The 27,500-nt window shown below is 43.9% G+C and overlaps 1 protein-coding gene and 1 non-coding gene across 20 annotated transcripts in view; both read right to left on the bottom strand.

The window, feature by feature from the left end:
- LOC123518691 (sodium-driven chloride bicarbonate exchanger-like) overlaps window positions 1-27,500 on the bottom strand; it is a 328,162-nt gene that overhangs the window by 186,422 nt on the left and 114,240 nt on the right. The window lies entirely within an intron of this gene.
- Window positions 25,396-25,469, bottom strand: Trnaa-cgc. Its single transcript has one exon. It is a non-coding gene; the product is annotated as a tRNA-Ala (tRNA).

The following is a 27,500-nucleotide window of genomic DNA, read 5'->3' as shown; positions in this document are numbered from 1 at the left end:
CTACGCATAGGTTCGAATCCTACCATGTACAACCTTAAAACACTTTGCCATTTGTCGAGTGGTTTAAAGTTACCTACATATCACCATGATACCCTGGTTCTAGGTGGTTTCACTCAAGATGAGCTTGCGTGGTGATATCGGCCCTAATATGGGTACCACTATAAATAAAATTGCATGCGCCACTAATGGGCGGAAGCTGAACAGCGCTTCAAGTGTGGCTACAGGCGCTATAAGCCTTACGTAAAAAAAAAAAAAAAAAAAAAAAAAAAAAAGCATGCTGCGTCAGCGCCGCACCGCCGCATCCCACCGAGTGTCGTGGGAAATCACACATAGTTCTATGCACGTGGTCACACCAGACGGCCGCGCCGCATCCGGCGCTCCATTGTTACAAGATGTTTGTCAGTCATGGCACCATAGATACCCAACTGATGTCTTCACAGGGCTTTCCAGTATTTGACGTAGTGTCTCCTCATTCTCCTTACTAAACATCTACTTGCTTCGATTATGGAGATTTTTTTTTTTTTATTCAAGGAATATTTTATTTGTACATTTGATTATTCCTTGCATTTGGAAATGAATATTATAATATACATCCCATGTTTTTCGGTCTGAATATACAGTCACAATGTTTTTTTGTTTTTTTACTCATCTTAGTGTAATTGTTAGTCTTTCTTCTGGAGATAATGATCTTCGAAACTTTATATTTTGCTTGGAGATATGAGGCGTCAACACTTCCAGCAGCTCATCAAAAGAAGCTTTGGACATTCTGTAATACTCACAAAAATCTTTCATCATATTTTCGTATATTCTCATAAAACTTTTCGGATCTTTTACTTGTTTCTCGTTCAGCGTTAAATGGGTGAACCCAGTGTTTACGACGAGTTGGCTCTTTCAGTAAGCCTTCTGCTTCTGATGCACAAATAACTTTTAGTTTTGACAACATGATAGTCAACCTTTCTATGCTGGCTTCTGGGGATACTGAACGACTTCGCCGCTTATGTGTGACAGGATGCAGGAAGTGCGGCGGGGCCGCATGCTTTTCCGTCGCAGCGGCGCCGCCGCATAGTGTGACACCGGCCTAACTTTCCTTACTTATTGGATTAATTTACAAAGTTGTACTCAGGTAAAGAGTTCAACGCGATAGATTCTGGGATGCGATGACGGAACCACTACATAAGACTGTGTGTAAGGACACAGAGAGAGAGAGAGAGAGAGAGAGAGAGAGAGAGAGAGAGAGAGAGAGAGAGAGAGAGAGAGAGCGTGGGTCGAGTGGACATTAGTATTTGTTGCGTTGTATGAAATTTTAAATGTATTTTTGGTGTTACTTCATACGTTTCTCAGCGACACCGACAGCCAATGTCACCTCACAACGTAGATTTTCGCTTCTACTTTTTCTTCAATACATAACAAGAAACAACTTTTTTTTTTCTCTACTCAACAATAAATAGAAAAATAAATAAATAAAAAAACTCCACCTTAGAAAAAAAGAAAAAAACATGAAAAAAATAAACAATGAAATAAATAAAAAGAAACCATGAATAAGATGTAAATATTCCAACAGGTGTCCAGGGATTCGTAAGCAAGCGCTAGCCGCTACGCGACGGAATTATTAATTACTTTTGTTATATTATTAGTATCACTATTATTATTATTATTATTATTATTATTATTATTATTATTATTATTATTATTATTATTACCATCATCAGCATCATCATCATCATTGTTATCGTCGTCCTCATTACTGTTCCTTATTGTTGTTGTTGTTATTATTATTATCATTATTATTACTATTATTAGTATTTTTATTATTATTGTTATTATTATTATTATTATTATTACTATTATTATTATTATCATTATTATTGCTATTAATATTTTTGTTCTGACACTCAGACAAGTTGTAGAAAAAGGTGAGGGGACTTAAAACAGTTCATCACGGAAACCAGTTCACAGTGGAAGAAGAGATGGACGGCAAGATATCTTTCCTAGATGTGCTAAGTATGATGTTAGGAAATAGTGTATCTTTCAAAGTGTATAGAAAACCAACCAGCAGTGTGCATCGCCTCAGTGCCCATGACACTAAAACAAAAAGAGTTGTTTTTACTTTTTTTCCTTTACTAGGCGGGTGCAGAGTGTGGTGCAGTGATATATATATATATATATATATATATATATATATATATATATATATATATATATATATATATATATATATATATATATATATATATATATGGATGAGGAGAAAAAACACTTCACTGAAACACTGGTTCAAGTATTCGTGGGCTCATTCCCAAACACAAGATTGAAGAATCTATTTCTTCTCGCACGAGGCTTGCCAGAGAAGACTTGGCCTACTTGCTCGAATCCATCATGGCGTATTCGTGAGTTCTTTTCGCAGGCATGTGTATATTACGAGTATGTATCGTGCAGCGCAAGGCAGCCGACAACCCACACGTCAGGTTATGTGACGGTCAAGGGGGAAACTCCTGGATTCCCACGATCTAGGCTCGTTGGGTGTGTACTCCGTCAGGAAGTTCACCCCTGAGGGCCACGTGGTGCTTCAAGTGTCATTCATGCCTTTGGGCATGTCCAGAAGCATTGCAGGTCACAGATTCTCTGTGGTGTCTACGAGGGCCGACATTCCACCTAGGAGAGCATCAGTACTCTGAGGATTCCGGGACACCGCTCTGCTCGACGCTCATATTGCGTCGAGACTCACCACACATGGAACAAAGCTCCTTCTTCAAGCTGCTCTGGGCGGAGGGTGGCAACAGAGGCCTGTGAGGTCACTCAAAATTGTATACACCCAAAGCCCTTGCAGGAAGCTCCTCCATAGACTGCCACTGCTCTGTTACGAAACAATCCTGGAAGAGAAAAAGGAGGGGGAAGAGGACCAGTACTGTCCAAGCACCTATACAAGCTACTGCACCAGAGCCCCGCACCTGCGATGCTGCATGCATGCGACGCAGACCGTGCTTGATACCAAGCTCGCCGTGTCTGCGCCACCGTCCAAACCACCGCCACAAGCACCAGGGACGCCGGTACCGACGTCACTGACTGTCACAGTGAAGCAAAAAAGTATATCGCCTAGGCAGTGAAAAAGCCAGGGGAGCAGTGCATCGATATGTACCACCAATACACCCTCCAAGATTCACTTTCCAAAAAAACAGCGACACCAGTGCTGTTAAAGACGGACCACTTACGCATAGCCCATGCGGGCCCCAACCCCAGGTCCCTCGAAACAAACCCATTAACTAGAGCTAATACAGTGTTCCTGCAGAAGCAGTAACAAAACTAATCGGGAATAAACTCAACTCTCAGCACCTTTTTCTTATCACTTTCTCCATTACTATTACCATTACCATTATTATTATTATTATTATTATTATTATTATTATTGTTATCATGATTATTATTATCATTATTATTACTATTATCATTATCATAATTATTATTGCTGCTACAATCATTATCATCCTTATTATTTTTCTCCTTTTGTTCTTCTATCACTTTTCTTTTATTTAGCTCATGAGTTCCCGAAGACAGCATCACACACACACACACACACACACACACACACACACACATATGGAGACGGGACCACACGAGCATAAAGCCTGTAAAACTACAACTAGGTAAACTAGGTAAACACACACACACACACACACACACACACACACACACACATGCCCGGTAGCTCAGTGGTTAGAGCGCTGGCTTCACAAGCCAGAGGACCGGGATTCGATTCCCCGGCCGGGTGGAGATATTTGGGTGTGTCTCCTTTCACGTGTAGCCCCTGTTCACCTAGTAGTGAGTAGGTACGGGATGTAAATCGAGGAGTTGTGACCTTGTTGTCCCGGTGTGTGGTGTGTGCCTGGTCTCAGGCTTATCTGAAGATCGGGAATAATGAGCTCTGAGCTCGTTCCGTAGGGTAACGTCTAGCTGTATCGTCAGAGACTGCAGCAGATCAAACAGTGAAACACACACACCGCGTAGTGTAGTGGTTAGCACGCTCGACTCACACTCGAGAGAGTCCGGGTTCGAGTCCCGGAGGCGGCGAGGCAAATGGGCAAGCCTCTTAATGTGTGACCCCTGTTCACCTAGCAGTAAATAGGTATGGGATGTAACTCGAGGGGTTGTGGCCTCGCTTTCCCGGTGAGTGGTGTGTGTTGTGGTCTCAGTCCTACCCGAAGATCGGTCTATGAGCTCTGAGCTCGCTCCGTAGTGGGGAAGACTGGCTGTGTGACCAGCAGGCGACCGCGGTGAATTACATACACACACACACACACACACACACACATGTATCCTCAAACTGTAAAACACAATTTGCATATTAACTTCATAAACAAAACAACACGACTAAAATGACATCGCCTCCTCCTTGTTCTCCTCCTCTTCCTCCTTCTCCCCCTTCCCCCTCTTCGCCTCTCTTCTCTCAAGGTTTCTTAGAGGGATTGTGCAATGAATATTAGTTATCATTTATGAATTTATTCTGGGTAAAACTTGCGCTGCTAAACAATATACTATTGATGGTACTGATAGCTGTGATTGTGATGGAATTGGTAGTGGCCTGATATAAGTAGTAATGACAAAGCTGGTATTTGTGATAATGGTGGTGAAGATGGTCTGGAGACAGTGGTTATTGATGTCTAGATTACTTCGAAGGTGGTGATGGTGGTGGTGGTGGTGGTGGTGGTGATTATAGCCTTTGTTGATATAGTGATAGTGTAGAGGTGATGGTGATGGGAATGATGATAACAAGAGATAGAGGTGATAATGGAATTGTTATGATGATGATGGTGACAATTGTGTCAGAGATAACAAAAATAAATAAGCGATGATAATGATGGCAGCGGTGATAGTGGTGATAATGACGGTAGAGGTGACAGATGTGGTGACGGTGGCGCTGACACTGGTGGTGGTGGTGGTGACGGATCAGAAACATAGAGGGCACCGTCGCTGTCACTGTTGTGCCTAGAAACCGTGACATGACGAACTCAGCCAATCCTATGAACGCGTCGTGTTAAGCGCAATATGGTCCTTATCTAATCAACGCCCTTGAGTGTCGATACAGGTGTCAATAGAGAGAGAGAGAGAGAGAGAGAGAGAGAGAGAGAGAGAGAGAGAGAGAGAGAGAGAGAGAGAGAGAGAGAGAGAGAGAGAGAATATAAACAAAACAAAATCATGCACCACACCCTCAGCCACGCACCGGTACTCAGGATTCTTGACGGAAACGTGAACGTCATGTCCTAATGCACCTTCAATCAAGTAGGGGGAAGCTGTGGCTGGTGAGTGTTCTTTGGTTATGTATGCATTTATCATTCACAGGAAAAGCTCAGTCTCATGAACACCTGAAGTGATGTTTAGTATATACAGCCATATCTCAGGAAAGCAAGTGCCCTGAATACCTGGTGAAGAGGCCTTGTACTAGAGGCAACTGCAGACGCCATGCACAGTAAAATTATTCATAGTTGCTCTCCCCAATCAGTTGCAAGAACGTGCGAACGATACGAAATACTGGCAGTCGTTATAGGGCATGTTTTCTCCCTGTGCGAGTGACGTCAGGGCAGGATTTATGTGAAGATTGAAATGGGAGCCTTGTTAACCTGCCATTCATGTATAGGTCAGGGAATGGCACCGACTAAACCCACAATAAATACAAAAACACATCAGCCTCTGCCTGCGCTACACACCGATCTGCTTGTCTATCCTGTTTATGCCTGGCCTTGAAGGTTAATCATATATACAGGTGTGTCTGTGTCTGTGTGTGTGTGTGTGTGTGTGTGTGTGTGTGTGTGTGTGTGTGTGTGTGTGTGTGTGTGCCTGCCTATTCGCCTATTCGTCTGTCTGTATTTCTTTTTTTTTTCTTTTTTTTTTTTTGTGTGTGTGTTTGTTTACTTGTCGGTAGGTGAGCAGTCATGTTTTCAGTCGTCTTTTCCTCCTGCAACTCAATCTCTCATGCACTGGTGGACTTTCCTGTCTGAAGCGCCATACACTCAAGTCCTACAGATGCGGTGGCAGCGACGACGACGATAGAGAGCTGTGAGTACACTTCAGATCATTACTTTTATTTATAAGGAAGAGCTGCTAAGAGGGAGAAAGAGAGGCAACGAAAAGAAAGTAATAGTATCGGTATGTGAGAAAGAGAAGAAGAGAAAAACGCCCGGAAAAGAAAAGGAAGGAAAAGCTTCGTTCTCATGAAAGGAGAAAGGAAAGAGGAAGGAAGAATGTCTCTATTCGGAAAGGAGGAAGAAGAGGACGAAGAGCATAGGCTGTGAAGGACGAAGGAAATGTATCGCTATCAGGAAAGAAGAAACGGGAGGAGGAAGGACATACACTGGAGGACGAAGGACATTACGTACGCATGAGCAACGAAGAATGGGAAGTGTTGCTGCAGTGACAAGGAGAGAGAGAGAGAGGGAAGGAATAATTGAACCTGGGAGAGAATGTGGCGAGGCACTGAATGACAAACACTTTACAGTCTCTCTCTCTCTCTCTCTCTCTCTCTCTCTCTCTCTCTCTCTCTCTCTCTCTCTCTCTCTCTCAACAGAATTAAAACACACATCACACAGTTTAATGCGTTGAGATCCTGTTTCTCTGTTAACATTCAGCACGTTTTCTGTTCATGACGTCACTATTAGACCAGGTGTTATTTTTTGGAGTCTAGAGGAACATTGAGCAGAGTACGACGCATTAAGTACGCGCCAAAAAGCAACCTCACAACAAAGGTAACTTGCATGACAGCAGGTGAAGCATCAGAGTGGAGACATAAGCAGTGGTCTTATAGTTTTTCCTGTTGTTGACATGCCAAGCAGACACTGGTCTTAATTTTACTCCTACTACGTATGTATGCTGACGTCAAGAACTATAAGTCAGGATAGCGTTGTCTGTTTGTAAACTACATACAAAACAGAAACCCAACAATATGCTAATGAAACAGTTGAGGGAATGTAATTTACAGTAAAGTTCATGTAATATATCTCATAATTGATGTGATCCAATCATACTTAAAGAGAGAGAGAGAGAGAGAGAGAGAGAGAGAGAGAGAGAGAGAGAGAGAGAGAGAGAGAGAGAGAGAGAGAGAGAGAGAGAGAGAGAGAGAGAGAGAGATGAACACACACACACACACACACACACACACACACACACACACACACACACACACACACACACACACACACACACACACACACACACACAATAACTGGTCGAATAATTCGAATAATACTATAACTGTTGCAACCTGTCAGGTATTAATTATGTTATGTCCAATGATTCTTCCCTGCATTCATCCACATCAATCGTTACCAGACTAATGGGTCGCTTTCACAGGAGATATGAAGAAGACATGGGGTCGTGAAGTCACCTTCCCAAAAACCATTATGTGAAAAGTAAATCATTAAGTCACACCAAGGACAACTATCTATTCTTAGCACCCGTGCACAGTAACAACATCGTCTCACTGAAATAAGCTGTTAAAACCATAACATTCATGCAATCTTTTTTAAAATTTTATTTCTTTTGTTTCAGCAGTGTGTCATGTCTTTACATTTCCATATTCATTTCATGAAACTGTGCATGTAATAAATCGGTGGTTTATCAGACTTGTTGTGTGTTCCTTTCAGTATTAAGATATTTCTAAATATCACGTGCTGCGTTTTTAAGTTCCTTGTCTAGTTTTGGAACCGTGTAGTCTATTTTGATCATTTTCCTATTTACATTGTTCATCTTTTTAAGTCGATATCTTAAGTCTGTATTAGTTGTTTAATTCCTTTTATTTCAATCAAAGATCTTTGATTTCCTAATCAGTACTAAATTACAAATTACAGAAATACGTACTATCATATAGACAAAACGAAATAGGTGTTAAGGCACATAGGCTTTGGACCTATGCACTGATCTACATAAATAGTTTTATTGTTTACATATGTTATGCTTTGTGAAGGACGGGAATCCAACATTAGACCAGGACACAAGATCATCACACTTACAATTTTTATTCGTTTATTTCTTTTTATACGTAAAGGTTGAAAAGCATATATGCGTGGACCACTCCAGCAATTCTTAGTCGCAAAATGGCATCAACAACAACAACAACAACAACGACACACACACACACACACACACACACACACACACACACACACACACACACACACACACATCTTCCTTGTGGGCGTTAGTAGCGCCACAGAGGTGAGGTGTCGCGTGGTGCTCCAGTCCCATCACTCGCAATATTGTTACAACATGGGTGGGTTAGTAGCCGGGACTTTACCGCGGCATACCTTAAAAACAGGACCGTCTATGTGTGTGTGTGTGTGTGTGTGTGTGTGTGTGTGTGTGTGTGTGTGTGTGTGTGTGTGTGATTCACCTCGGTCGCCTACTGGTCACCCAGCCAGTCTTCCCCATTACGGAGCGAGCTCAAAGCTGGGTGTAATTCACCTCGGTTGCCTGCTGGTCACCCAGCCAGTCTTTCCCATTACGGAACGAGCTCAGAGCTCATAGACCGATCTTCGGGTAGAACTGAGACCACATCAACACACTCCACACACCGGGAAAGCGAGGCCACAACCCCTCGAGTTACATGCCGTACCTATTTACTGCTAGGTGAACAAGGGCCACACATTAAGAGGCTTGCCCATTTGCCTCGCCGTCTTACCGGGAATCGAACCCGGCCCTCTCGATTGTGAGTCGAGCGTGCTAACCACTACACTACGCGGTGTGTGTGTGTGTGTGTGTGTGTGTGTGTGTGTGTGTGTGTGTGTGTGTGTGTGTGTGTGTGTGCAGTACATCGTGTTGCCATGGTTGTGTTTCCTTGATAGCTGATAAACAGGTAATAGTAAAGAGAATATCTATTGTGACATAAAGTTTAAGGTAAAACCGACATTTAAAGAGAGAGAGAGAGAGAGAGAGAGAGAGAGAGAGAGAGAGTGTGTGTGTGTGTGTGTGTGTGTGTGTGTGTGTGTGTGTGTGTGTGTGTGTGTGTGTGTGTGTGTGTGTGTGTGTGTGTGTGTGTGTGTGCGCTTCTCTCTCTCTCTCTCTCTCTCTCTCTCTCTCTCTCTCTCTCTCTCTCTCTCTCTCTCTCTCTCTCTCTCCTGCGACCTATCACATTTGTGTGTATATTTAAGTTGGTTTCTACGTCAGTAGGATAAAAACCGTACCTGCCTGGGCTGAGGCTGGCGAGGCTCCGATACCAGATTTAGGGAACTCCCCCGAGGTTCTATCAGGAACGAAGCCTGTTTATCCTGCCCTCCCTTCCCTCCCTCAACTCCAGTTCCCCACCTTACCGTCTCTACCACTCCATTTGCCTTTGCTCTGCTCTGTTTCCTCCTCTTCCTCCTCCTCCTCTTTTCTTTCCTCTTGTTAGCGACTATCACCCTCCTTTCTCAATATCATTTAAACTTTATCATCACCATCATCTCGTTTTGTTTTCCTTCCCACTTTTTCATGTTCACTTCCTTCTCAGCACCATGAAAAATTAAAAACCATTAGCCGAACACCATGGTAGCGAGCATACCCATTACCTCAAGTGTCCCAGCTCCTCTGGTGGAAAGCTGTCAGGCACTGGATGCTCAGGAAATTAAGTATGAAGGAAGTTGGTGTTTACTTTCATTCTCTGCTTCACCACTATCATCGCCATTCCATACTGCACCCTCTCTTCTCCTCTTCCTCTTGCTTCTCCACCACCACCTCCACCACTTCTTTCCCCTTCTCTTCCCGCTTTTCAACTACCATTACCACTACCACCACTACTTCCTTCCACTGCTTCTTCTTTTTCTCTTCCTCCTCTTGGACAGTCAGCTTCCGTGGCCAGATCATCTCCCGCTTCACCTGACACACTCCTCTCACGCCCCAGTAACCTAGTAAGAGTGAAAGCAGTTTCTCTCAGATTACGTCCTTGTGGGAGAAACAAGCAGGAAGGGCGCGGTCATGCTGGGCGAGGATAGCTTGGATTGGGTAAGCTTAACTGGATCTGAGTTAGTCTGGGTGGCCGGACTTGGTGGGTCTGGCCAGACTAATACAGGGAACAATGGAATGAGTCTGCGTAGGTGAGAAAGGGACTATGATTGACTGGACTTTAAGGCGGTGAACTCTTGTTGGTTAGATGTGTGAGTAGAATTATTTCTCATACAAGTGATCTTTCGTCCATTCCTTCATTCTCTGTTACTTCGCTGTGTATTTCTCGTCTTCCACAGTTCAAAATACAACAAGAGTAGCTAATATAACTCAGGTTGAAGAAATCAGCAGTCCAGATACTGAATGAACTTTGTTTTTTAACCTTACTGAGAACTCATGTTCATGTTCTTCCTCCTCTTCCTTTTCTTTACTTCTCTTCATTGCCGTTTCCTCTTTTTCGATCTTTATTCCATTTTCTTATTTTTTTTCATTATTTTGTCGGCCTTTTATGATACTCTCCTCTTCCCTCCCGCCTTGTTACTCGTACATTTACTGTTTGTTATTACATTCAATTTTGTTTAAAAAAAAAAAAAGTCTGTCATCCTCCCGTCTTGTTCCAAAAGGATTCTATTTGCACTTTCGCTTTCTGCATTGCAGGAGTTTTCGTGTGGGTGGAACACACAAAGGAAGGACAAGGGGAAGTCACTTGTAGTGTTGGTATTCTAATGCAATGACATTTTTTTTTTTTTATTGATGCTGTTTTGGTTTTTCCACAATCCTGTGGATGAGGCGCACGTGTCAAGGTCAAGTAGATACTTCTACAATGAACCAGTTCAAGCCTGATAATGAACACCACGACTCTTTCCATGGTTTCCAGCTATTGTCAAAAGATGTCCAAAAGCAGCAAGGATGGTAATTCCTTTATACTCGAAGCTCCTCAACATTCCATTCTAACTTCGTCAACGGGTCTCCTTACAAACCCACGCCACCACTATCACAACAGCGATGGTCGGCACCGAGGAGTGAGGGCAGAGGTGGCGCCGCCGTCTCCTGTGGGGTGACCATCTAGTCCTTCTCGTTGAATCAAACCCGTCTCGCCATCATCATCATCACCAGCAGCAACAGCAGGATGCGGGTGTTGCTGAGCTTGTTGTATCTTATCCCTCACCATCCTCATCTTTGTTTATTTTTATTTATTTATTTATTTCTTCATTCTTGTTTATTCATTTATTGTTTTTTTTTTTAGTGTGTGTGTGTCTGTGTGTTTCTTCAGCAGGCTGAGTAAGTGGTTTGTGCGTCGAATGGTGGCGGACACTGGCGGCAAGAGACAGTAACACGATAGCGCAATGGGCCCCGCGCCTCCCCCACAGTCACACCACTCGACGTGATTTACTCCAAAACACAGCAGTTGAAGTAAACCGTCTATGCTGTCTAACTCCCTCTGTTATTAAGTTTTCGTTTTTCGTGTTCATCTACCACAGAGGTTCATAGATCGTGAATTCTTGGTGAAGTTGTGAAATACCAATTTCGTGTTAGTGCTTCACAAACCATTGTTTACAGGGGTAGTAAGTCAGGAAAGGAGTCTGGTGGGGTAGAGTCTCGTTGCGCCAAGGTAAGGAGAGAGGTTCAACGACCGCTGCCTCCGCGAGTCGTGGCAGGGCTGCACCATTCGTCCTCCACGTTCTCCAGGATCCCACAAAGGGTCTCAAGACATTGCGTTTTGCTCTCAGTGTGAGGATTTGGAAGAAAATACATAATGTATATTCTCTTTAAAGAAGTAGGTATTTCTTATGTTAATTTTGACATCACTTCACCCTTGGTTATGTTTGTGTCAGAGCCTGCATGCAGGTTATCCTTCATTATGGCTATGAATTCCATCTCATTTGATTCAGTTACGCAGAATCCCATACTTTGTATTATCTGGCAAAGTTCATAAAAAGGTTTCGATGCAAAGGCAGCACAAGAAGCTACATTGCCACCCCAGGCGGTATGACACAACATCTCGTTTTTCTGTGTGCAAACCCACGAGGCGGAGACTGGAGGGCCTTAATGGTTCACTGAAAGGGTCAAGGAGGTGCGACGGCAAGCAACAGGACCGACTATATACAATGAACCTCCAAGCTTGATGCCTTAAGAGGATTTAAAGATATGCAGTGGAAGAGCTTTCCCGTCTTACACAGTAAAAAGGTCTGAATTAACTTATCGTGCCTGACACTGGTAGCTTCCTGGACATTCAGAATTGGTAACCTTTCACATGCGATTGTTGTTGCTCCGTCCATTCCCATGGTGCTCGCCTTTCTCTACTCTCTGTTGACATTACTGGTACCTTGACATTATCGGTGCTCTTCAAGTAGAGACGTTTTGCTGCCGACCTTGTGCCTCTACAAAGCCTCCTGTCTGGTTCCTGTCTCAATCCTTTGTGGTGTGTTCCAAATCTCGACCCATTACTTGCCTTGAACAAGTGGCGGTTAACAGTTCAATTGGTTATGTATAAAGACAACATTTTCCTCTGTTCGTGATCTTTCATGTGTAATCTGAAGGAAAACAGAATCGAAATGTTGTCACGTTTTTTTCGAAAGATTCTCCAACACTTGAGGTCCGGCGCCATACCGTTAATTGTCCTTCTAGGTTGACGACAGCACACAGTGAACAGCGAGCACCGAGATGCTTCTCCTTGGCATTTTCTGTTCTGGGGAAGTTCCCTTTAGTAAGTGTTACGAAATTATCAAGCCACTATCCACCTGCTGCCTGGCTCAGGTATTCATGACTTCCATATGCGTGTGTGACAAAATTACCGACGTATAAGGACCACGGGTCCTTCTTTCACTATATATTATATTCATTAAGAAGCTCGGAGCGCAGTGGGCCATCAGTCACCAACAAGACTCTCACTCCCTCGGCAACATCTGCATGTCACAAGTGGTCAAGGCTGCTAAGGAACGGACTAACAACGACCTCATGACCACATCACGCGGCTCTCTCCTATTCAAATGATGACCCTAACCCTTGCCTCTCGCCGAGTCAACTGAGAGGGCGACCCTGAATAACCCCAGTGCACGGTGGAGAGAGTGCGTGCTGCAGACAGGAGGAAGCCGCCACGCACTGGTGGGAGACGGTAAATTGAGTATTTAAGGTGAAGATAAAATATAAAGCTTTACTTCTTAAACAGAAAAATAGATATATATAATACTGCTAACAGGTTGCCATAGCTGTCACACACACACACACACACACACACACACACACACACACACACACACACGAGTGGTTAGAGCGCTGGCTTCACAAGCCAGAGGACCAGGGTTCGATTCCCCGGCCGTGTGGAAATATTTGGGTGTGTCTCCTTTCACGTGTAGCCTCTGTTCACCTAGCAGTGAATAGGTACGGGATGTAAATCGAGGAGTTGTGACCTTGTTGTCCCGGTGTGTGGTGTGTGCTTGGTCTCAGGCCTATCCGAAGATCGGAAATAATGAGCTCTGAGCTCGTTCCGTAGGATAACGTCTGGCTGTCTCGTCAGAGACTGCAGCAGATCAAACAGATCAAACAAACAGATTAAACACACACAAATAAGAAGACAGGTAGACAGACACAACAAGCCATACACAAACACCACCACCACCACTACCACCACCACCACCACCAAAAACAACAATAAAGAAGACAGATAACCCTGCGGAAAAATGTGAAGCGAGGCGAGGACACATCACCACCACAGGTCACTTGGGCTCCCTCGCGCCATTGCATCCATCACAACGCACAAAGCCAACACCACAAACAGGGAGTCAACATGGAAGGAGCGGCAAGCGTGCCCTCTAAATCATTGCCTGTCTTACATCACACACACACACACACACACACACACACACACACACACACACACATTAAAAAAAAAAATAATAGAAAAAAACAAACAAGCCACAACAGCATTTACAAAAAAGGAAAAAAAAAAATCTTGTTCGCAGTTGCATGAGGTAGGGGAGGCAAACCGAACAGAGAGAGAGAGAGAGAGAGAGAGAGAGAGAGAGAGAGAGAGAGAGAGAGAGAGAGAGAGAGAGAGAGGAACAGAGGAGCAAAGTGGGGAGGGAAAAGGAATCATAAAGATAAGGGAAGCGGGGGAAACGGAGGCGCTGTTCTCACGGGTTTCTACCCTTCCTCTGTCAGAGCCTCGTGATTCAGGAATATTTTTCCTCTTGGGTCTTTCCAGAGAGAGAGAGAAAGAGAGAGAGAGAGAGTCATTGGCCTATTCTCTGAGTCTATAGAACCTTGTGAGGCAGAAGTATGTGGCGCATATTGATGAGGTGCTAAAGGTAGCACACTGAATGTATCAGAAAAAAGTTATCTTATTGAAACTTGTCTGTATCACTCCATTAGAACAAATGAGAGAGAGAGAGAGAGAGAGAGAGAGAGAGAGAGAGAGAGAGAGAGAGAGAGAGAGAGAGAGAGAGAGAGAGGGGATGGGAGGGAGAGGAGGAGAGCAGAAGAGTACTTGAAGGTTAAGGCGCACTACACACCAACACAGGCTTTGAGACAGCGCCACAAATGTATTGTTTAGTGAAACATGATTACGGGATGCATGAAGGAAACTCCTCATTCTAACCATTGTTACATTTGTTCAGTAGCCAAATAAACATATTGGTTTTACTTCCCACGCTATAAGAATGAGATAAAGCCCGTAAGCATTTAAAGAGCAGATAAACTTACGCTCATACACACACACACACACACACACACACGGCCCGGTAGCTCAGTGGTTAGAGCGCTGGCTTCACAAGCCAGAAGACCGGGATTCGATTCCCCGGCCGGGTGGAGATATTTGGGTGTGTCTCCTTTCACGTGTAAGCCCTGTTCACCTAGCACTGAGTAGGTACGGGATGTAAATCGAGGAGTTGTGACCTTGTTGTCCCGGTGTGTGGTGTGTGCCTGATCTCAGGCCTATCCGAAGATCGGAAATAATGAGCTCTGAGCTCTGTCTCGTCAGAGACTGCAGATCAAACAAACAGTGAAACACAGTGAGACACACACACACACACACACACACACACCAATGCAACGTGACAAAGGTCTCGCGCAAAGACAAGAAAGCAGCGGCTGCTTTAAGTAGGGCACGGATCCACTATTCACCATTAACATACAACTTGCTGGACACACACACACACACACACTATAATATATAAAAACTTGTATGACATTTTGCATAAAGGAGTCGACAATTGGCATCTGTACAACAGAGGACAATGAAGGGGAGAGATTGGCCGCTGACTGGCAAGTGGAGGGTGTGGTGAATTTGAGAGAAAGAAAGAGAGAGAGAGAGAGAGAGAGAGAGAGAGAGAGAGAGAGAGAGAGAGAGAGAGAGAGAGAGAGAGAGAGAGAGAGAGAGAGAGAGAGAGAGAGAGAGAGAGAGAGACGTGTGTGACCTTTGGAGCGGTGGATGAAGTGAACACAAGGCTGCATGACCTTGATTACGCTGCGTTGGTCAAAGTCACTAGGTCAACTTTCTGTAAACGGGAATGAGCTGCTGCCAAAGGTCAAAATATTGCTTGTTCTTCTTTACCTCCAAAGATTACTTGATGTGGTATCTTGATCTCCGCTTTCTCTAAGTGTCCCACTCTTTTTTATAATTTTCTTTTCTCCTTGTCTTGGCTGAGGTGACAGCGAGCACATTAAACATTTAGTGTTACAATTACAGGCTTAGCTGGTCTTTAAGGGGGATACGATAACAAGTTTGAGAGGTTTATTGTGGTAAGATAAGGCGATGGTCCAGGTGACGGGCGTTACAAGGTGTGCAAGAGGAGGGGCGTCTGACGACAGGCCTTGACATTTGCACCAGACTGACTCTGTAGCTATCTCTCTCTCTCTCTCTCTCTCTCTCTCTCTCTCTCTCTCTCTCTCTCCTTGCCCCCTCCACACCCTCAGCTCTCACCAGCCACGCCAGCCTTTAAATCATCTGCTACCAGGATAATTGCAGGCGCGGAGCAGCAACGATATATACGTGCAAACTTTACAATGTTCACTACCATATTCATGTTAGAGAAAGAGCAATTCCTTGTTGTTTCTCTGCCTTACATGAGAATATCTTTCAGGCTTCATCTTCCCTCACGCCGACATGGCTTCAACACAAGGTTGTCTGTCGCAACCACTCTTGACCCCTCAAACTCCAGATGTCACAGCAGCCCAGTGCCTCCTTTCAGTCTCCTTCATTCTCAGCCTCTTCGTCGTCTTAATTCTCCACTTTTTTTTTTTCAGTATTCCATTACCCCATTCCATCTACTATGCTTACAAGCTTCATTATGTCACTTTAACTCTCCGCGTCTCACTCCAAGCTCCAAGACCTCTAACTCTTGTTTAACAGTTTCAGCCCAAAAATTGTCAATGTTTGCGGAGTTCCATCGCAATATTGCAGTGTCCCCATAATGATCCAGTGTCCCATCACTACGATGTCCCATCCTAATATCCCAGCAACCCATCCCGATATCTCAGTGCGTTTTTCCAACACCGAAGCGTCCCGGCACAGGATTACAATGCCCCAATATTAAGATTATATGTCAGGGGATTGAAGTACTCCACCGCAGTGGTTGGAAAAAAATAATAATAAATAAAAAAAAAATTGTTTCAACCTTACACTGTCTAAGAATCTTGAAGTATAATAATAATGATAATAATGATGGTGATGATGATGATGATGATGATGATGATGATGATGATGATAATAGTAATAATAATAATAATAATAATAATAATAATAATAATAACAATAATGATAATAATTATGATAATTACATGTGAGTATTCTATGCAATCTCTCTCTCTCTCTCTCTCTCTCTCTCTCTCTCTCTCTCTCTCTCTTTACACACACACACACACACACACACACACACACACACACACACACACACACACACACACACGTCATTGCTCACACTTTCTCTACCCCTAAACTTTAGTAGTAACCGTTTTTCTCCTCCTTTGCTCAACTCACTGTAACACAATCGTCGAGGACTGACCCCGCCTTGAGCGACACCGCCATCCCAATCCTGCCCCACTACCTTAACCACCACCGCTTCTCCCGCCCACGCTGACCCAACTCACGTGTTAGTGCCAGAGCCTTAACCACCGCCACTCTCTGCAACCCTCGCCCGGCTGCCTGTCACTCCCGCTCCACCCCCTCAACCCCCAGGCTATGCTCACCAGGCTCCACCAAAGCAACTTCAGTTCCTGGTTCCAAACACTCCTTTCCCCTAACCCTCTTCAGGGCCTCCTCTTCTCTTTCCTCACTTCCCCGCCCTCAACTTACGCAATGTATTCTCCCATTCCCCGATGTGCTAACCAACGCCTATATTCCCCGCCCGCCACAACTCCAGCACGTAACCTTGAAAAAATGACCTCGCAACTCACTCCCTCGCTACCCCAACACTACTTTCCTCACCTTATTTCCCATACCTCCCTTTTCCATTTCTTCGATCATTCCCACGCTAACACTCCCTTCCTCCTTTCCCAGCAGCTCTGCACACAACATTACAAACACTGCCTCCCTCCTGCCACCACTCCTCCTCTCCCAGCCACACCTTACTTTATTTCCCGTGATGCTCAGACACGGAATGTTGCTGCCTCACTGCACCACCACCACCACCGCCGCCACCGCCATCACCATCGTGCTCTGCTGCCACCACCATCATAAATGAAACCTCTACCATCTTCACCTCGACACTGCTTTATCATCATTATTCTCACTAAAGTAAACAACAGTTGCTGTCACCATTACGACCATTTACTTCTACCCGTCAAGATAACCATCACCATGCATGATAGCTATAAACATCACGCTACAACGAAAACTATCATTAAGATGGTAGTCACCTGCTATCACTACTACTACTATTCCTGCTGCTGATCCTGCTGCTACTATTACTATTACTATTATTACTATCAACCCAACTACGAATAATACAACCACCGCTGTATTCATCATCAGTATCACCACCATCGCGACCATAATGACTATCGTCACCATCATTGTGACAGCTTTCACCATCCCGCTTTCCAACATCACGATCCCAACTAGCCTTACCAATGTCACTTTGATCACCTTATATAACATGATCCCAACCACAATCACCATGACCACCAATACCACACCAAAACGCAACTACTTTCACCTTTCATTTCGCTTTGTGTTTCTGTGTTTGAATCAAGTCAAGCCAATAGGAAGGGAGTCTTGGGAAATGGGATGCGTCACCAGACAGATAGAACATCACGCTGCTAAGCGTGATATGGAAAGGAGGCAGCAAACCTGGTAAGTCTCGGAAGGCCTTGTCGTAGGTCAGTGGAACTAAAAAGCGATCGACCTGGTGAGATAAGCCATGCCCTTGGGTCACATTAAGGAAGAAAGGTCATAGTGCTCAGATCTCAAGACGCCGCTCTGACCTATGACCAACGACTGAGGAATTCCTAGGATGATGTTTGTGCACGCACTGTTTGTTTGTTTGTTTGTGTGTGTGTGTGTGTGTGTGTGTGTGTGTGTGTGTGTGTGTGTGTGTGTGTGTGTGTGTGTGTGTGTGTGTGTGTGTGTGTCCACCGTTTATATCAGTCGTGCACTGCAATGTTTTCATCTATTTTGACGTGTCCCCTCCTGATTCCTGTGGTAGTGGCAGAGTTTGCTCTTACTTATTCCGCGCGTTGTGTTCACCTATCGCGTCTGTATCGTGCAAATGTTCTAGTTAACCTCCTGTAATGAGATGGACCTTTTCTATGGGTATGTTTCTCATTGTCCCTTTTACTTAGCACATCTTCTGAATATTGTATGGCCAGCACCTCATTATATTCCGGCCTTGCGTGTGCGGTCAGACGATGCGGGCATAATCTTAAGTGTTGGGGTGCGCTGTGAACCTGCGCTGTGAGAGAGAAAGTACTGGCAGGGTCGACCGGAGAGATCGTGCAGCGCAAGGCCGTATATGACCCAATCTTGGTTGCAAAAGTCGTAGCCCCTCACGACACGCTCTGTGCTCACAAGAAGCTGTGATCCTTCAATGCCCACCTTCAACTCCTCCCGTGCACTCCCTAGCCCATGACCCAAACTCCCTTGGCGGTGTCCTTGGGCATGCATGTCGCGAATGTCTACCCTTTACGAGTCTTGGTTGGGGATCGAGAAACAAGTGTTGCTGCACGGATACATTTAACGACAACTTTCACTAATGAGTCTTGCTGTGACACCCTCGATCCACGGCTGATTAATGCCTATTCTTTAATTTCTTCCCGTCGCTCTTTATGTTTGCTTGTTTACCTGTCTCTACCTTTAAGTCCATGTATGCCTTTTTTTATGTTATGGCCTATAGTGCTTGTAGGTCTACTTGAAGAGTATAGGAAGGATTGTTCAGGTTTCACCCATTAGCGGCGCAAGCAATTCTATTTATAGTGGTACCCATATTAGGGCCCATATCACCACCCAAGCGCATCTTTGATGTGAGGCAATTATACCTCCACCTAGAACCTAGGTATCATAGTGACATGTAGGTAACTTTAAACCACTCGCCAAATGACAGAGTTTCAGGATGATTCGTGCATGGTGGGATACGAACCTACGCATGGACGTCTGCCCGATCCCACGCTCACCACCTTATTCACTACGCCACCATCTCCCTGTTTTGTCTCTTCTATTTGTATTTGTCTGTATACCTCATAATTTCTCTCTCTCTCTCTCTCTCTCTGCTATTACTATTAGTGTAACAATTTATATAGGTATTATAAAGTAAAACTGTAATTATGTATTAGTGTTAGTATTAGAGTGAACAATTTATAGGTTTATCGGCATCGCATAGATAATTAATATGTCTGTAAAGGAGCCTTCAGCTCAACAGGCCGAGGCAATCCCACACATTTGTATTATACTAGGCGCTGTAATGTACGTTAAGCCTAATAAATGTAACAGTATATAATCTCTCTCTCTCTCTCTCTCTCTCTCTCTCTCTCTCTCTCTCTCTCTCTCTCTCTCTCTCTCTCTCTCTCTCTCTCTCTCTCTCTCTCTCTCTCATTTTTCGAACCTGCAATATTTTCTTTCGGCATTTTCATCCGATCAAACAGTAAAATAAAAAATAAATAAATAAGCATATGTTTAAATAGATAAAAACAAACTTTCCACGAGGCTGGAAATGTAATTGTGAAGAAAGAAATAAATGAACGGAAAAAATAACATGAAAAAACTGATGTATAATTTATTGTCTTTTCCATATCAGGTCATTCCTTCACTTTCACGACGGAAAAAAAAAAAAAAAAAAAAAAAAAAAACGCAACGGAGCACGAAATAACAAAAAATAGGAAAGTCAATACATTATCTGAGTAGGACAACCTGAGGCGTGGCGTAGTGTGTGCCCAGGCATGGCTGACAGATCAGTGTAATAAAGGAATTCCATTCACCTGCGGGGCGTCAGAGAGTACGTCCACAGGTGTGCCGCGGGGAAGGGTCCGGACAGGTGTGGTCATACACGTCCAGGTGATGACGTGCTCGTCCCCAGGTGATGTGAAAGTTGTTATTATTATTTTTTTTCCGGTAATCTTTAGTTAGTTGATTTTCTTTTTCTTCTCTGTCTCTCTTCCTTTCTTTCCTTGAGGTCTAATATTGATTAATTCTGATTAGTTTTTTTTTTTTTTTTTTTTTTTTGCAGTAATTAATGGGGTTATGTTTCCTGTCGCTATAATTCACATGCTTGAGACAGTTGTTACTTCTTTATCATCGTCATCTTAATTTTTTTTCTAATTCAGTGAAACAGCAAAAGTGGTGAAACTAGAAAGAAAAAGCTGAAACAGCAGCAGCAGCAGCAGTAGTAGTAGTAGTAGTAGTAGTAGTAGTAGTAGTAGTAGTAGTAGTAGTAGTAGAGTAGTGGTGGTGGTGGTAGCAGCAGCAGTAGCAGCAGCAGCAGCAGCAGCAGCAGCAGCAGCAGCAGCAGCAGCAGCAGCAGCAGCAGCAGTAGTGCAGTTGTTGTTGTTGTTGTTGTTGTTGTAACCAGTGCAGTGGTGGTAGTAGTAGTAGTGGTGGCAGCAGTGGTGGTGGTGGTGGTGGTGGTGGTAGTGGTGGTAGCAGTGGTGGTGGTTACGGTGCAGTGCAGCAGCAGTGGTAGTGGCAGTGGTGGTGGTAGTGCAGTAGTAGTGGTAGTAGTGGTAGCAGTAGTAGTAGCAGTAGTGGTGTTGTTGTTGTGTAGCAGTAGTAGTAGTAGCAGTAGTAGTAGTAGTAGTAGTAGTAGTAGTGGTAGTGGTAGTAGTAGTAGTAGTAGACAGGCAACAACATCAACGAAACTGTCTCGAAGACCTGATAAACATCCTGCCTGCAACCACAGTGAGAAAAATCCACACTGCACAGGAAACAGGAGCCTCTAACTGGCTAACGTCACTGCCCATTGGAGCGAAGGGCTTCAGCCTCAACAAACAAGAATTTGTCGACGCCATTGCTCTGAGGTACGGCTGGCCGGTGGAAGGACTCCCAGTACCTGTGTGTGTAGTTCCCCAATGACGTCAACCACACCATGACGTGCAAAAGGGGATTCGTATGTATCAGGCACGATGAGGTGAGAGATCTGACCGCCAGCATGCTCAGGGAGGTGTGCCACGATGTCTCCACTGAACCGACCCTCCTACCGCTAGACGGCGAGCACCTGCGCTACAGAACAGCCAACACCACCAACGAGGCTCGAGTCGACGTCAGCGCACGAGGGTTCTGGACAAGGGACAGAAAGCATTCATGGACATACGGATCTTTGACCCGATGGCCGCCTGTCACCACGAACTCTCCTGGAGGCCGCCCACCGCAAGAATGAGCAGGAGAAGATCCGAGCGTATGGGGAGAGAATCCAACACGTTGACCAGGGCAGCTTCACACCTCTGGTCTTCACCACATCTGGCGGGATGGGCTCCAAGGCTCAGTGCTTCTACTCAAGACTAGCCGACCTAATGGCAGAAAAGAAGCACCAGCCAAGGAGCCATGTCGTCGCATGGATGAGGTGCCGTCTTTCATTCTCCTCCTCAGATCAGCCCTCCTGTGTCTCAGGGGGACAAGGCATTCCACTCCCATACCTGCAGATTTAAGTGGCCTTGACTGCGAGGCTACAGTGGTGGAGAGTGGCATAAGATTAGATAGAGTAGAGGTAGAGTGAATTTATAGCTAACAACTAATGTTTATATTATAGAGTAATAGATATGGTTGGATGCCACAGTCATTAGCGAGAGTTGGGGCTAATGACCTCCAAGTAGTGGAGCCCCTAATTGACGCATCAATAAACATGGGGTGGAGGTATTCTGTAGTAGTAGTAGTAGTTGTTGTTGTTGTTAGTGGTAGTGATGGTGATATTATTGTTTTTGTTGCAGTAGTAGTAGTTACGGTAGTAGTAGTAGTAGTAGTAGTAGTAGTAGTAGTAGTAGTAGTAGTAGTAGTAGTAGTAGTAGTAGTAGTAGTAGTAGTAGTTGTTGTTGTTGTTGTATAGTAGTAGTAGTAGTAGTAGTAGTAGTAGTAGTAGTAGTAGTAGTAGTAGTAGTAGTAGTAGTAGTAGTTGTTGTTGTTGTTGTTGTTGTTAGTGGTAGTGATGGTGATATTATTGTTTTTGTTGCAGAGCAGATGATAACTAGCAACAACAATTAAAGTATCGGTGATATTGATAGATGTTGTGACTGTAGTTAGTGATGAATGAAGGTAATAATGGTAGAAACAGCAGTAGTGGTGATAATGGTTGTAGTGGTGGTTGTGGTGGCGGTTGAGGCAGGTGCGTTGGAGCCTTGTAAGTGTCCAGAGCGTGGTCAGGTCAAGGAAGACACAATAGCTGTACCAAAGGAGAGAGAGAGAGAGAGAGAGAGAGAGAGAGAGAGAGAGAGAGAGAGAGAGAGAGAGAGAGAGAGAGAGAGAGAGAGAGAGAGAGAGAGAGAGAGAGAGAGAGAGAGAGAGTGTGTGTATTTACCTAATTTACCTAATTGTAACATACGGGAAAAGAGCTATGCTCGTGTTGTCCCGTCTCCATATCTATTAATGTCCAGCTTTTTCTTAAAATCATGAATATTCCTTGCGTTGACCACTTCCACGTCTAAACTATTCCATGCTTCCACCCTTCTATGAGGAAGCTATATTTTTCACATCTCTCCTATAAGTGGCCATTTTAGTTTTTCCCATGCCCTCTCGACATTCTTCCATTCCACATACACAGATCTTCCCTATCCATTTTTCCATGCCAATCATCACTCTGTATATTGCTATCAGGTCTCCCCTTTCTCTTCTGTTTTCCAGGGTTGGAAGTTGCATTCTTTTCAGTCTGTCTTCATAAGTCAAATCTCTTAAGTCAGGCACCATTTTCGTTGCAGCCCTCTGTACTTTCTCTAGTTTCCTTATGTGTTTCTTTAAGTTCGGAGCCCACTGTATTGTTGCATATTCAAGCCTCGGTCTTATCATTGCAGTAATTATTTTCTTCATCATTTCTTCATCTAGATATACGAACGCCACTCTTATGTTCCTCAATAAGTTCAATACTTCTCCAATTATTTTGTTTATATGTCTCTCTGGCGATAGGTCATTGGTAATTGTCACCCCAAGGTCTTTTTCTTCATGACTGGTTTTATGTCTTCATTTCCTATCTTGTACATACTCCTGATTCTTCTTTCACTCTTGCCAAACTCTATTTTCTTGCATTTTGTCGTGTTGAACTCCATTTGCCATGTACAGCTCCATTTCCATATTCTGTCCAAGTCTTCCTGGAGTAGTTCGCAATCTTTGTCACATCTCACTTTTCGTAACAATTTTGCATCGTCTGCAAATAGGCTCACATAACTGGACACCCCATCCACCATGTCATTTATGTAGACTGCGAACATTACTGGTGCCAACACTGATCCCTGTGGAACTCCACTCTCCACCAATCCCCATTCTGATGGTCTGTCCTTAATTATTGTTCTCATTTCTCTTCCTACCAAAAGTCTTCCATCCATTTTAGTAAACTGCCATGCACTCCTCCTACCATTTCAAGTTTCCAGATCAGTCTCTGGTGTGGTACCTTATCAAAGGCCTTTTTTAAATCCAGATATATTCCATCAGCCCAACCATCTCTTTCCTGTATTACATCTATCACCCTCGAATAGTAACATATCAGGTTTGTCGTGCATGAACGCCCTTTCCTAAAACCAAATTGACACTCACAAAGTATGTCATTTTCTCCAAGAAGTCTGTCCATCTAGTCTTCACCACCCTCTCACACATCTTAGCTACCACACTTGTAAGTGACACTGGTCTATAGTTCAATGGGTCTCTCTTGTTACCTGATTTATAGATTGGGACAATGTTAGCTCTTTTCCAGTCTTGGGGCACTACGCCTTCCCTTAATGAGGCATCAATTACTTCACAAACTTTTTCTGCCAATTGCTCCCTGCATTCTCTTAAAATCCATCCTGATACCCCATCAGGTCCCACAGCTTTTCTCACTTCTAAACTCCCCATCATGTTCTTGATCTCCTCCACCGTTACTTGAAACTCCTTCATAATCCCTTTCTGTTCCATTACCAGTGGTTTGTCAAAAGCAGTCTCCTTTGTGAATACCTTCCGAAAGCATCCATTCATAGCCTCTGCCATTTCCCTGGGATCTTCACTGTATACTCCATTTACTTCTAAACTTTCAATGTGTGTGTGTGTGTGTGTGTGTGTGTGTGTGTGTGTGTGTGTGTGTGTGTGTGTGTGTGTGTGTGTGTGTGTGTGTGTGTGTAAATGCTTAAGAAACACTATTGCGTCCTATTTCTGCTCCTCGTCATCACATCTGTCATCTTGTCCTATTCCATCACCGCTCCTATCCTCTCCCTTGCCTGGTAACATTTCTCTCTCTCTCTCTCTCTCTCTCTCTCTCTCTCTCTCTCTCTCTCTCTCTCTCTCTCTCAACGGAGAACGACGACCAGCGCTTTAAAAATGTCTCCCAACAATTTGCCGTTCTCTTTATAATCAGCGCGTTCAGAGAAAACTCACTTTCTCACCTGAGACTACTGTTACTTAAGGTAGTTCAACACCTTTTGGAGTCTAGTTTGAAATAACCCTCTATGGTATATGAAGTATTTTATATTGCTTTACTCACGTGGTACACCTTCTGAAGTTCTTTGTCTGCCACTGACCTGTAAGGAAAGAAAACAAGGCATTATTTGTACGGCTGGCATGTATAGCAGTGATGTAAGAAGGATTGTACTGAAAATAGATGACGCTGCTTAGAATAAAAACAACTCATTAACGAAGCCAATAAAGATATTCTGTGTGTGTGTGTGTGTGTGTGTGTGTTTCACTGTTTGATCTGCTGCAGTCTCTGACGAGACAGCCAGACGTTACCCTACGGAACGAGCTCAGAGCTCATTATTTCCGATCTTTGGATAGGCCTGAGACCAGGCACACACCACACACCGGGACAACAAGGTCACAACTCCTCGATTTACATCCCGTACCTTCTCAGTGCTAGGTGAACAGGGGCTACACGTGAAGGGAGACACACCCAAATATCTCCACCCGGCCGGGGAATCGAACCCCGGTTCTCTGGCTTGCGAAGCCAGCGCTCTAACCACTGAGCTACCGTGTGTGTGTGTGTGTGTGTGTGTGTGTGTGTGTGTGTGAAAAAATATATTTTCACACACACACACACACGTCGTTTGTCTTTTCCCTTGATTCTCACTTTATAACTCCACCTTAAATATAGGCCAGCGTCCATTATTTTCTCATAAGCTTCACCCTTTCCTCCTTCCATAATTCTTCGTTTACATATCTCATCAGATGATCTTTAATATGATGGCTGGAATAAAATTAGGGAGGCGGTGGCGTAGTGGATATAAGGCAGTGAGCGTGGGATCAGGCAGACGTCCACGCGTAGATTCGAATCCCACCACATACCACTTTGAAGCTATGCCATTTGTCGAGTGGTTTAAAGTTACCTACATGATACCCAGGTTCTAGGTGGTTACACCAAAGATGCACTAGGATGATGATATGGGCCCTAATATGGGTACCACTATAAGTAAAATTGCCTACGCCACTTAAAAAAAAAAACGGCCATTTTATTAAGTACGTTTTGTCGACCTGCTGTCTTCTTGTACACTTTCGCCTATACCTTCACGAACTCCTAGATCTTCATTACCTTCTACGTATTTCCATATCGGTCATTCATCTTATTTCGCCTCCTCGTGTGACCGTAATCTCGGTTACCGCACCTCCTTCAAACTTATAATCAATCACTTCTCTCTTAGCCTGTCTACGCATCTTATCACAACAACCTCTTCTCGTCATATCTAAAAATAAATATAATGCTATATAAAAAAAAAAATGAATGAATGAAGCTAATACTCAGAAAATAAATCAGTGTGTTCTTGTATCCACGTAGGAGAAGCTTTAGATATGGAAGGTGAGGCAAAGACGAAACTATCTGGTAGAGTAATAAGCTAAAATAAAGCCAAACTTAAAGTCGGTGATGCAGCAAAATCGTATAGAGGGATGAGTGAAGGAATCTTTTGTAAAGATTATTAAAGGCAAGTTGGGTTTCTCTGCTCCTCAGTGGGCTGGCTCGTCGTGCCCACTCGACCGTCTCCCGGAACACTGCCTTGCCTGCCTTGTCTCCTTCATCGCCCCGGAAGCTTGTGAAGAGGAGGTGCAGACGTCCTCTCCTTCCCCACTCCTTCATCCAGCCCACCCATCTCTCTCTCTCTCTCTCTCTCTCTCTCTCTCTCTCTCTCTCTCTGTGTGTGTGTGTGTGTGTGTGTGTGTGTGTGTGTGTGTGTGTGTGTGTGTGTGTGTGTGTGTGTGTGTGTGTGTGTGTGTGTGTGTGTGTGTGTGTGTGTGTGTTAACAAAAGAATAATGCATTGGTAACTTCGAATTTACTCCATCTTTAGTAGGGCAGTATAACCTTAGATTTTATAGCTTCTACATTGTGTGTGGTGCGCAACCATCGTATATTTCTTCAATTCATACTATATGGACATTGCAGTGATGGAACTAACAGCGCGAGTAAAATGTGAGCCCGTGATATACCTGCTGCTCATCTTGCCTTGAAAACATTCTGTACCATTTTTATTGTTATTATTATTATTATTATTATTATTATTATTATTATTATTATTATTATTGTTATTATCATTATTATTATTATTATTATTATTATTATTATTATTATTATTACGGTGGTGATGATAATGATTCTCTCTCTCTCTCTCTCTCTCTCTCTCTCTCTCTCTCTCTCTCTCTCTCTCTCTCTCTCTCTCTCTCTCTCTCTCTCAATTCTAACTCTAATTCTGGAGCACTCAGCATTCATCCCTTATCGTCCCGAGGATGTGCGGACTTGTAACCTTTCCTTCACTTCACTTGCCTCTTTTCTTACCAATAGTCGGCAAAATGTTATCTACACACGACGCACGTTCATCATCACACGCATCTTCCCACTTGAACATGCATTCGTATTCCCTCCCATCCCTTCCTTTTTTACTTTACTATCGTCTATGTAGATTACTTTAGAATAACCTCATGAGCTTGAATTGGAGATGAGGGGGACAGGGGATGGGTTTGAGTGCTTGAATATTTTGCGTGACCGTGGGAAGTGAGTTTTTGTTTTTCTTATGTAAAAGG

The sequence above is a fragment of the Portunus trituberculatus genome, chromosome 44 (assembly GCF_017591435.1).
Source record: "Portunus trituberculatus isolate SZX2019 chromosome 44, ASM1759143v1, whole genome shotgun sequence".
Lineage (NCBI taxonomy): Eukaryota > Metazoa > Arthropoda > Malacostraca > Decapoda > Portunidae > Portunus > Portunus trituberculatus.
Note: the sequence above shows the minus strand (reverse complement) of the source record. Positions and strands in the feature narration are given on the sequence as shown.